At 36.5% G+C, this 13114-nt stretch overlaps 1 protein-coding gene and 1 pseudogene across 2 annotated transcripts in view; both read right to left on the reverse strand.

Annotated features, from left to right (window-relative positions):
• The window catches only part of SRPX (sushi repeat containing protein X-linked), a 111116-nt gene that overhangs the window by 13837 nt on the left and 84165 nt on the right, over positions 1-13114 (reverse strand). The window lies entirely within an intron of this gene.
• On the reverse strand, positions 8420-8804 carry LOC112929971 (cytochrome c oxidase subunit 7B, mitochondrial pseudogene; annotated as a pseudogene).

The raw sequence follows: 13114 nt of genomic DNA on the forward strand, positions 1-13114 counted from the left end.
AAGCCTGACTAGACAATCCAGGCAAGTGTGAAGCCCAACCTATAGCTTCACTTGGACAGGGAACCAAACCAGCAGTCTTACCAGCTATTTTCAGTAGTGCACACCCTCTACCCCCACCACCAGCCTTAGAACTCAAACAGTTACCTTGCCCCAAAATAGACCCTCATAGCAGGCGCCCCACCCTCCCAAAGACATTATCTGCAGACATGCCCAAAAAACCAAAACTGAGCTTACTGCTGAGGAACGGTCTCAGTCAGAAACAACCTGCAATGTCTAGAAGAGAACACATACTCAAATGTGTAGATAGATACCAACATAAAGAATCAAGGATCATGAAAAAAAATCATGAAAGGAAATCAATCAAGGACACCACCAAAGGGAACTAGACATCTCTAATAACTGATCCTAAAGAAATGGAGATCTATGAACTGTCAGAGAATTCAGGATAATTCTAAGATTTGTGAACTACAAGAATACATAGATAACTAAACAAAGTTAGGAAAGCAATGCATAAACAGGAAATTCAACAAAGAGAAACAAAATTCTAGAGTGAAAAAATATGTAACTCAACTGAAGAATTCCATACAGAGCTTCAAAAGCAGTCTTGACCATCCAGAAGGGGGGGGGGGGGACAATCAGCAACCTGGCGGATGTGGCATTTGAAATTACCTAGTCAGAGGAGAAAGAATAAAGAATGGAAAAGAAGGAATAAAGCCCATAGGATTTATGGTAGTGAATGAAAAGAAACGATTCCAGAAGGAGGGGGAATAAAAGGGAGAAAGGTGCAGAAAGTATATTTAAAAAATCATGGCTGAAAACTTCAAACCTTGGGAGAGAAATAGACATCCAAATCAAAGATGCCCAAATTATCTCAAATAGGGCTACACTGAGACACATTATAATTAAATTCTCAAAAGTCAAAGACAGAGCAAGAATTTCAAAAACAGCAAAAGGAAGTAGTGAAGTTACATATAAGGGAAGCCCATAAGACTATTACTGGATTTCTCAATAAACTTTTCAGGCCATAAGATAATGGAATGGCATATTCAAAATACTGAAAGAAAAAAACTCAACCAAGAATAATATATCAGGTGAAACAGTCCTTCAGAAACAGAAAAATTTTCCTGAGCAAACCAAAGTTGGTTTCTCCATTAGATGTGCATTATGAGAAATGCTAAACAAATGAGTTCATTTAACTGGAAATAAAAGAATATTAGTTAATATCATAAAAACAGAAGGCAACGTAAAAGTCACTATCAATGGCTAATATATGGTCGAAGTTGGATTCTGTAATATGATCAGGATGATACTTAGTTCACTTACAACTGTAACTTAAAAGTTAAAAAAATAGAGTAAAAATAAACTACAATCAGCTGTTATTAGTTATACACTATGAAACGTGAACTGTAACATCAAAAACCTAGAGTGTAGAAGTACAAAGCGTAGGAATTCTACTGAAGTTAATATTGGTTTAAAACAGTGTTACAATTTTAAGATATTTTATGTAAGCCTCATGGTAACCACAAGGGAAACACCTGTAGTAATTATACAAAAGAACATGATAATCAAGCCACATCAAACACACACACACACAGTAAATACACAGGAAGCAATAGATCTGCAAAACAATTAAAAAAACAGTTAACAAAATAGTAGAATGTTCTTATCAATAATTACTTTAAATGGAAACACATTAAATTCTCTAATCAAAAGACAGAATGGGGGCAGCCCTGGTGGTGCAGCGGTTTGGCGCCGCCTGCAGCCCGGAGCGTGATCCTGGAGACCCGGGATCAAGTCCCACATCGGGCTCCCTGCATGGGATGGGGCCTGCTTCTCCCTCTGCCTGTGTCTCTGCCTCTCTCTTGCTCTGTGTCTTTCATGAATAAATAAAAAAATAAAATCTTTAAAAACAAAAGACAGAATGGGTGAATGGATTTTTTAAAAAAAAATACAACTATATGCTGCCTACTAGAGACCTACATTAGCTTTAAAGACACATATAGACTCAGAGTATGTGAATGAAAGGATATTTCAAGTAAATGGCAACCAAAAAAAGTAGAAGTAGCTGTACTTGTATCACAAAAACACTTTAAAATGGTAAAAGAAAAAAAGAGACAAGGTCATTAATATAATGATAAAGGGATCAATATATCAGGAAGATATAAAAATCAAAAGTATTTACATACCTAACATCAGAGCAGTGCAATACATAAAGCAAAAACACAGCTAAAAGGACAAATAAAGAGCAATACAAGAATGGTTGGGGACTTTAATATTGTTAAACTCTGTCAACAATGGACAGATCACCTATTCTCCAAAGTTAACCAATAGGGAAATAGTGGATTTGAACAGTACAATAGACCAAATGGACATAAATGACATATATTGAACATTCTATTTGAAAACAGCAGAGTACTCATGGAATACTCATGGAACACTTTCTAGGACAGACCATATATTAGGCCACAAAACAAGTTTTAGCCAATTCAAGAAGAATAAAATCCAAGTATCTTCTCTGTACATAACAGTATAAAACTAGAAATCAGTAACAAGAGGAAAATAGAAACACCCAAATACATGGAAATCAAACATTCCCCTGAATAGCCACTGTATTGGAGAAGAAATGAAAGGGGATATAAAAAAAAGTATCTTGAGGCAAATGAAAATGAAAACATCAAAACATATGGGATACAGCAAAAGCAGTTCTGAGAGAAAAGTTCATAGCAATAAAAACCTATATTAAGAAGTTCCCAAATAACCTAATTTTATACCTTAAGGAACTAGAAAAAGAAAAACAAACTGAGCCAAAAGTTTGCAGATGGGAGGAAATAAGATTAGAGTGGAAATAAATATAGAATAGGAAAACAATAGAAAAAAATTTAACCAAACTAAGATTGATTCTTTGAAAGAGAAACAAAATTGACATACCTTAACTAGACTAACCAAGGAAAAAAAAAAAGAGATCCAAATCAACAAAATTATATATGAAAAAGGAGATATTACAACTGATACTATAAAAGTACAAAGAATCACAAGAGGCTATTATGAACCAGTACACACCAAAAACTGGACAACCTAGAAGAAACGGAAAACTTAGCAACATACTAACTACCAATACTAAATTAAGAAAAAGTAAAAAATATGAAGAGTCAAATTACTAGTAAGGAGACTGAATCAGTAATCAACAACCTCACAACCAAAAAAAAAGAATGCCCAGGACAAGATGGCTTCTTTTTTTTTTTTTTTTAGATTTTTATTTATTTATTCATGAGAGACACAGAGAGAGAGAGAGAGGCAGAAACACAGGCAGAGGGAGAAACAGGCTCCATGCAGATAGCCTGATGGAGGACTCGATCCTGGGACTCCAGGATCATGCCCTGGGCTGAAGGCAGGCACTAAACCGCTGAGCCACCCAGGGATCCCCACAAGATGGCTTCACTAGTGAGTTTTTTGAAGAAGACTTAAAACCAATCCTTCTCAAGTTCTTCCAAAAAACTGAAAAAGAGGGAATACTTTCAAATTCATTTTACGAGGCGACCGTTACCCTGAAACCACAGCCAAAAAAGGATACTACCAGAAGAGAAAACTATAGAGACCAACATCCCTGATGAATACAGATGTAAAAATTTTCAATAAAATACTAGCAAACCAAATTCAGCAGTGCATTAAAAGGATCACTCGCCAGGATAAAAGTGGGATTTATTCCTGAGATGCAAAAAATTTCAATATAGACATATCAACCAATGTGATCCATCAGACTAATAGAAAAAGTCACATGATATCTGAACAGATGCAGAAAAAAGTACTGGATAGAATTTAAATTCCATTCATGATAAAAACTCTTAACAAATTAGGTATAAAAAGGAATGTACCTCAGTATAATAAAGGCCATATATGATAAACCCAAAGTTAATTTCATATGGAAGGGTTAAATGTTGAAAATTTTTCTTTTTTCTAAATATCATGAACAAAACAAGGGTGCCCATTCTAACCACTTCTATCCAACCGGTACTAGAAGACCTTTCCAGAGTAATCAGGTTGAAGGAAAGAGAGAAAAGGCAGCAGAATTAGAAAAGAAGTGAAATTTTCTCTATTTGCAGGTGACATGATCTTATATAGAAGCAATCCTAGACACCACCAGAAAATCGTGTGGTATCATCAATGCACTAAGTTACAGTATACAAAATTAACTTATAAAAATTAGCAGCATTTCTATACAGAATGAGTTATCTGAAAAAGAAAGAAAACAATCCCATTTACAGTAGCATCAAAAACAGTAAAATGCATACATAGGAATAAACTTAACCAAGGAGGTAAAAGATGTCTACTCAGAGCTACAAGGCATTGATGAAAGAAATCAAAACACAATTAAATGAAAAGGTATCCTGTGTTTGTGGATTGAAAGAATATTGTTTAAATGTGAATACTACCAAAAGCCATCTATAGAGTCAATGCAATCACCATCAACATTGCAATGGCATTTTTTTACAGAAGTAGAAAAAAAGTATTAAAATATATATGAAACCCACGGAAGACCCTAAATATCCAAGACATTCCTAAGAAGAAAAAAATGGGAATCATTACACTTCCCGATTTTAAGCTACACTACAAAGCAGTTATAGAATCAAGAGTGTTCTACTGGTATAAAAACAGACACACCGATTAATGAAACAGACTTGAGTGCTCAGAAGTAAACCCATGTATGTGCAGTCAACTAATATTTGACAAGGGATGCAAGAATATTCAATGAAGACAGTCTCATCAAATGGTGCTGGGAAAACTGAATATTCACATGTAAAATAATGAAATTAGACCTCTCTTTTTTAAAAAGATTTTATTTATTTATTCATGAGAGGCAGAGACAGAGAGAGGCAGAGACACAGGCAGAGGGAGAAGCAGGCTCCATGCAGGGAGCCCGACTTGGGACTCTATCCCGGGTCTCCAGGATCAGGCCCTGGACTGAAGGTGGGGCTAAACCGCTGAGCCACCTGGGCTGCCCTTAGACCTCTATCTTATAACACTTATAAAAATTAACTTGGCATGGATTAAAGACTTAAACATACGACCTGAAACCAGGAATTTCCTAGAAGGAAAATTAAGGAAAAAGCTCCTTGACATGGGTCTTGGCATTGATTTAGGTATGCATCTAAAGCACAGTCAACAAATGAAATACAAGTGGGACTAAATCAAACTAAAAAGCCTCTGCACAGCAATAGAAACAAAAAAAGTGAAAAGACAACCTACTGAATGGAAAAAATATTTGGAAGATAGATCTAGGAAGGGGTTACAATCCAAAATACATAAAGAACTCATACAACTCAATAGCAAATAAATACATACATACATACATACAACCCCCCCCCCACACACAAATAATCTAATTAAAAAGTGGAAAATATCTGAATAGAATTTTCTCCAAAGATACACAGAAGATCAACAGGTACATGCAAAGATGCTCAACATCACTACTCATCAAGTAAATGTAAATCAAAACTATGAGACTCCTATTAGAATGCCATCAACAAAAAGACAAAAGATAACAAATCCTGGTAAGGATGTGGAGAAAAAGGAACCCTTGTGCACTGCTGGTGGTAATGTATATTGGTGCAGTCATTATGGAAAATAGTATGTAGGTTACCTCCCAAATTGAAAATAGAAGCTCCATATGATAAAGCAATTCCACTTCTGGATATTTATCCAAAGAAAACAGTAACACTAACTCAAAGAATGTTCATTGAAAAATCATTTACAAGAGCCAAGATATAGAAACAACCTCAGTGTCTACTGATGGATGAATGGATAAAGAAAATGAGAGGTTGTAGTCACACAATGAAATATTACTCAGCCAAAAGAGAATAAAACCTTGCCATTTGCAACACCATGAATGGACCTTGACAGCATTATCCCAAGTGAAATAAGTTAGAGAAAGACCAATACTGTATGATCTCACTTATATGTGAAATGGAAAAAAAAGTCCAAACTCATAGAAAAAGCTATCTTTGGATTTGTGGTTACCAGAGATGGGAGTTGGAGGGAGGGGGAATTGGAGAAAGGTGATCTAAAGGTAGAAACTTCCAGTTACAACATACATACTAGCAATATAATGTGCAGCACAATGAGTATAGTTAGCACTGCTGAATGATATATGTGGATGTTGTTAAGAGAGTACAACCTGAGAGGTCACATCACAAGGAAAAAAAATTTTTTTTTGCTTTCCATTCTTATTGTATATACATGAGCTGATGGACGCTGACTAAACTTACTGTGGCGATCATTTTATAATATATGTAAGTCATATCATTATGCTATATACCTTAAACTCATATAATGATGTAGGTCAATTATTTATAAATATAACCGGGGGAGAAAAAGATCCAGAGAAAAGAAAATGTAGCAATGACATACAGTAAATTCTCCATAACTGGAGAATAATTTATACACACACACACACACACATACACACACATACCTCTTATGAAATGATGGAGATCTGTAATTTACCTGATAAGCCATTCAAAGTAATGGTTGTAAAGATACTCACTGCACTTGGGAGAATGAATGAATGAACACAGTGACAACTTCAACCCACAGATAAAAAAATATAAGAGTGGTTCAACAGCAGACCAGATGAAGCAAAAGAAAGGATCAGTGAACTCAAACACAAGGCATGGAACACAATCACAGCAATAAAAAGAAACAAGAATGAAAATAGTAAAGATAGCTTAATAGCCTTAAGGGACAACATCATTTGGAGTAACATTCACCTTGTAGGGGCTCCAGAAGGAGAGAAAAGAGAGAGAGAGAGAAAGGGGCAGAAAACTCATTTGATGAAGTAATGGCTGAAAATGTCTCTAACCTGAGGAAGGAAACAGACATCCATCCAGATCCAGGAATCACGGAATGTCCAAATAAGAGAAACTTTAAGAGACCCACATATTGAGTCACAGCATAATTAAAATTTCAAATGTTAAAAGTCAAGGAGAGACCCTTAAAGCAGCAAAAGAGAAATATCTTGTTAAGTTCAAGGGAGCCTCCACAGCCCCCTTCAGAGTTTTCAGCAGAAACTCTTCAGGCCAGAGAAAGTGGCACAATACATTCAAAGTGCTGAAAGAAAAAAAAATCTCCCAACCAAGACGACTCTACCCAATGAAAGTTATCATGCAGAATGGAAAGAGAGAGAAAGATTTTTACAGATAAGCAGAAGCTAAAAGAGTTCATCACCACTAAACCAGCCTTACAAAAACTGTTAAAGAGATTTCTTTATGCCAAAATCGAAGGGAACTAATTCATAACAAAGAAATATATGAAAGGGGATGCCTGGGTGGCTCAGTGGTTGAGCGGCTGCCTTTGGCTTGGGGTGTGATCCCAGGATCCTGGGATGGAGTCCTGCAGGGAGCTGGTTTCTCCCTCTGCCTATGTCTCTGCCTCTCTATCTCACGAATAAATAAAATCTTTAAAGAGAAAAGAAACATATGAAAGATTCACTGGCAAAGGTAAATATATAGTAAAAGTAGTGGATAGATCACATAAAGCTAATATGAAGGTTAAAAGACAAGAGTACTAAAATACAACTATCAATTAAGGGATACAAAAGATGAAAAGATGTACATTATTACATTAAAAACAAAATATCAGGGGAGAGAATACAAATTTAGAGTGCATTCAGACTTAAGTTCTAATCAAATTAAAATAGACCATTATAAATATAAGTGTTTGTGTAAGCCTCATGGTAACTACAAAGCAAAAACCTATGGTAGAAACAAAATACAATGAGAAAGGAATCTAAGCATAATACTAAAAGTCATCAAACCACAAATAAAAGAGCTAGAGATGAAGAAAGGAACATAGTACAAAACAGCCAGAAAGTAAGAACATGACAATAAGTATGTATCTGCCAATAATGACTTTAAATATAAATATATGAAATTCTCCCATCAGAAGGTATAAAGTAGCTGAATGGATAAAAAAAAAAAAAACACAAGACTCATCTATATGCTTCTTATAAGAGACTCACTTTAGATATAAGAATACTCAGATTGAAAGTGAAGGGTTGAAAAAAGATTTTCCATGCAAATGGTAACCAAAAAAGAGCTGGGATAAGTATACATAGACAAAATAGACTTTACAACAATCTAATAAGAGGCAAAGAAAAGTATCAGATAATGATACAGGGATCAATCCAAGAAGAGGACAGAAAATTTGTGAATCTTTATGGACATAACATAGGAGCAACTAAATATATAAACCAAATGTTAACAGACCTAAAGACAGAAATAGCAATACAATAGGACACTTTACTATCCCCACTCACAACAATAGATAGCTCATCCAGACAGAAGATTAATAAGGAGGCATTGTCCTTACACAACATGTTAGATCAGATAGACTTAACAGATCTGTAGAACATTCCATATAAAAGCAACAGAATACATTCTTCTTTTTTTGAAGGTTTCAAATGTACTTTATTTCTTAAATCATGCCATATTTTAGTGGGTGCATAGGGCTTTCACTTGGCATCAATTATGAGTTGGTTTTGAAACAATTCATTATTACACCAGCTGCGATTACTGATCCCTCCATTCCTTTGGGGTGACTCTGCCAACAGAGGACAGGTTCCATTCTATTCCAATTTGTGTTGCTGTATATGCCCATACAGCAATAAAGAAAGTGGCTCCACTAGCTAATACAACATTACCATATTTGTCATGGAAATCAGGAGCCTGTTTCTGGTGACTCTGCCTTGCCATTGTTTGTGGAATGCTTTGAACAGAGACGATTTAGAGTGTTTCTGGCCATGGAAACATCCTGAAGCTGAAGGCAGAATGGTGCAACTGCAGTTACTGCTTTAGAATACATTCTTCTTAAGGGCACATGGAACATTCTCCAGGATAGATCATATGTTAGGCCAAAAAACAAGTTTTAATACATTTAAGAAGATTGAAATCATATCAAATATCTTTTCTGACCACAGTGGTATGAAATTAATGAGTTACCAGAGAGCTGGAAAAATTCATAAGTATATGAAGATTAAACAACATGCTACTGAACAAGCAATGGGTCAGCAAATCAAAAGAGAAATCACAAAAAAATACCCTGAGACAAATCAAAATGGAAATACAACCAAAAATTATGTGATGTAGCAAAAGCAGGCCTATGAGAGAAGTCCATAGTGATAAATGCCTATCTCAAGAAGCAAGAAAAGTCTCTATAAAACAATCTAACTTTACACATTGTCAAGGATATAGAAAAAGAAAAGCCCAAAGTTAGAAGAAAGGAAATAAGATCAGAGTAGAAACAGATGAAATAAACAATAGAAAAGATCAATGAATAGGAATAAGTTCCTTGAAGAGATAAAATTGACAAACCTGTAGCTAGACTCCCAAAGGGAAAAAGAGAGGAGTCAAAATGAGAAATGAAAGAGGAGACATTAAAACTGATAGCACAGAAATACAAAGGATCATAAGAGACTACTATGAACAATTACACACCAAGAAATTTGAGAACCTAGAAGTGGATCAATTCCTAGAAATATACAATCTTCTAAGATCAAATCACAATGAAACAGAAAATCTGAATAGACCCAGTACTTACTAGTAAGGATAATGAATTGGTAATCAAAAACCTCTCAATGAAAGACCAGGACTACACAGCTTCACTGGTGAATTCTCCCAAACATTCAAAGAAAAACACAAGTCCTTTTCAAACTCTTCCAAAACAAAACAAAACAAAACCCCAAACAAACAAAAAAACACACACAGAAGAGGAGGGAACACTTCTAAACTTATTTTATGACGGTAGTATTTCCCTTATACCAAAACCAGATAAGGACACTATAAGAAAATAAAATTACAGGCCAATATCCCTGATGAACACAGCTTCAAAAATCCTCAACAAAACATTAGCGAGCCTATTTCAACAATACATTAAAAGAAGACAAACCATCATCAAATGGGATTTGTTCCAGGGATGCAAAGATGAGTCAACACTGCTAATCAATGTGATATAACATGTTAACAAAATGAAGGATAAAAACCATATGATCAAAATAGATGCAGAAAAAGCATTTGACAAAATTCAACATCCATTACTGATAATAAGTCTCAACAAAGTGGCTATCGAGGAAAGAAAGGTCCAAATAATAAAGGCCATCTATGACAGGCCTACATCTAACATCATACTCAGTGGTGAAAAGGTAAGAGCTTTTCCTCTAAGATCAGAAACAAGACAAAAATGCCATTTTCACCACTTTTATTCAATATAGTACCAGAAGTCCTAGCCACAACAATTAGAAGAAGAAAGAAAAGCCACACAAATTAGAAGTGAAACTTAGTATTTGCAGAAGACATATTATACATGGAAAACCCTAAAGACTGCACCAAAATATTGTTAGAACTAATAAATTCAGCAAAGTTACAGGATACAAAAATCAATATACAAAGATCTTTTGCCTTTTTATACACTAATAAGCTATCAGAAAGAGAAATTTAAAAAACCATCCCATTTACCAGTGCTTCAAAAGGAATAAGATAATTAGGAATGATTTAACCAAGATGGTGAAAACCTGTACACTGAAAACCATAAGACATTGATGAAAGAAACTAAAAGAGATATAAAAACAAATAGAAAGCTATTCCATCCTCATGAACTGGAAGATCATTGTTAACATGTCCATACTATCCAAAGAAATCTACAGATTCAATGAAATCCCTATCAAAATTCCAAAGCCATTTTTCATAAAAATAGATCAAACAATGCTAAGATTTGTAGAGAATTACAAAACCCAAAGCAATTTTAAGAACAAAGCTGGAGGTATCACGCTTCCTGATTTTAAACTGTATCACAAAACAGTATGGTGTTGGCATAAAAACACACAGATCAATGGAACAGAATATAAAACCCAGAAATAAACATATATGGTCAAATTATTTTATGACAAAAGAGCCAAGAGTATAGTGGGGAAAGGACAGTCTCTTCAATAAATGATTTTGGGAAAATGGGTCTACTATCTTATACCATATACAAAAATAAAATTAAATGAGTTAAAGACATAAATAAGATCTGAAACCATAAAATTTCTAGGAAAAAAAACAGGTGGTAAGCTCCTTGGCATAGGTCTTGGTGGTAATAGTTTGGATTTGACATTGAAAGAAAGGCAACACATTCTGGGGAAGATGGCAGATTAGGAGGATCCTATGCTCACCTCATTCCAGGGATACCCCTAGATAACCCCAAAATCAGTGAAAATAACCCAGAAAATGAACCAGAGACTAGCAGAACAGACCCTCCACAGTGAAATGTAGGAAAGAAGCCACATCGAAGAGGGGGAGAAAGGTAGAGATGCAATCAGGAGACAGAATGACCTGCAGGACTGCCCATGGGAGGGAGGGTCACTGTGAGCAGGAAGAGAGGAGAGGAACAGACCCCACACAAGGTGCTCCAGGCATGGAGGACCAGCACTGGGAAGAAAAATCCCTGTAATATTTGGCTTTCAAAACCACAGGGCTCTAACTTCACAAATTCTTATAGTGGGGCTCAATACATGAAACTTTAAACATCAGTGGCTCAGGTGTGGGAGAGCCTGAAGGCTACAGGAAACTGAATCCCTACCCTTAAAGAGGCAGCACTTTGAAAAATACTTGGATTATATGGGGAAAAGATCAGTTTACTCCTCTCATAGCATGTGCTAGAGGGGCAGGGATCTTCGAGAGATTTCTTTAAGAACAAAAGAGCTGGAGGGCCCCATTTCCTACTCAACCCCTCCAACCTAGATACACAGATACCTGCAGGACCAGCACAGCACCAACACTCCTCACCTATCTGGCTAACAGTGGGCCCTGGCACTTTGCTGGCACTGTGCACCTCTCCCCCCACCCCCCATGTTCTCCAATGGACCCACCCCTCCACCACACCCTTGACAGGAGTCCATCCAAAGTGGTGCCCCAAGTGCAGCAGTGTCCAAGCCACCCCAACAGGGGCTAGCACCACCCCCAAAGTGTCTCCTGCCCTGGGGACAGGGGAAGAAAACCACAAGTACCAGTTCAACTTTGGCCCCAGCAGTGGACTAGGAGCAGACATTTGGCCTGACTGCAGGTGCCATCTACCAATGAGAGCTTCTCAGGGTCTAACACATCGAGAGTACCCTGCAGTTTGGTGCAAATGTCTGATCTGACCCAACTCAAGCCCAAGATGACCCCAGACTGGCCCTATAACAACACAGGAACCAAATCCTGCCCCCAACAGGCAAACAGGTTCTGGTAAACAGGGTACATTGCACGCAGGGCACTACGAAGAGCAAGAGATATATCCGACTTTCTTAACACATAAACAGACACAGAAAGTTAGGCAAAATGAGGAGACAGAGGAATAGGTCCCAAATTAAAGAATAGGAAAAAAATCACAGCAAGAACACTAAAATAAATATGCCTAATAGAAAATTTTAAGTAATGGTTATAAAGATACTCACGGACTTAAGAGTGGAGGACCTCAGTGAGGCCCTCAACAAAGAGAAGGAAAACATAAAAAAGAACCAATCAGAGATGAAGAACTCAATTGAAATTAACAATATGCTTGATGGAATAAATAGACTACAGGAAGCAGAAGAACACATCAGCAACCTGGAAGATAGAATAATGAAAAGCAATCAAGCTTGGGATGCCTCGGTGGCTCAGCAGTTGAGCAGCTACCTTCAGCTCAGGGCATGATCCCGGAGTTCCAGGATTGAGTCCCACATCAGGCCCCCTGCATGGAGCCTGCTTCTCCCTCTGCCTGTCTCTCTCTCTCTCTCTGTCTCTGTCTCTCATGAATAAGTAAATAAAAAATTTTTTAAAGAAAAGCAATCAAGCAGAATAGGAAAGAAAAAAGAATAAAGAATGAAAATAGATTAAGGGAACTCAGCAACACCATTAAGCAGAGTAACATTTGTGTTATAGGGATTCCAGAAGAAAAAGGGGCAGAAAATTTATATGAAGAAATAGCTGAAAACTTCATGAAGCTGGAGAAGGAAACAAATCCAGATTCAGGGGGCACAAAAAGCCCCCAACAAAATCAACCCAAGGGAGTCCACACCAAGAAACACAGTAATGAAAATGGCAAAAAGCAGTGATAGAGAATTTTA

The sequence above is a fragment of the Vulpes vulpes genome, chromosome X (genome assembly GCF_048418805.1).
Source record: "Vulpes vulpes isolate BD-2025 chromosome X, VulVul3, whole genome shotgun sequence".
NCBI classification, from domain to species: domain Eukaryota; kingdom Metazoa; phylum Chordata; class Mammalia; order Carnivora; family Canidae; genus Vulpes; species Vulpes vulpes.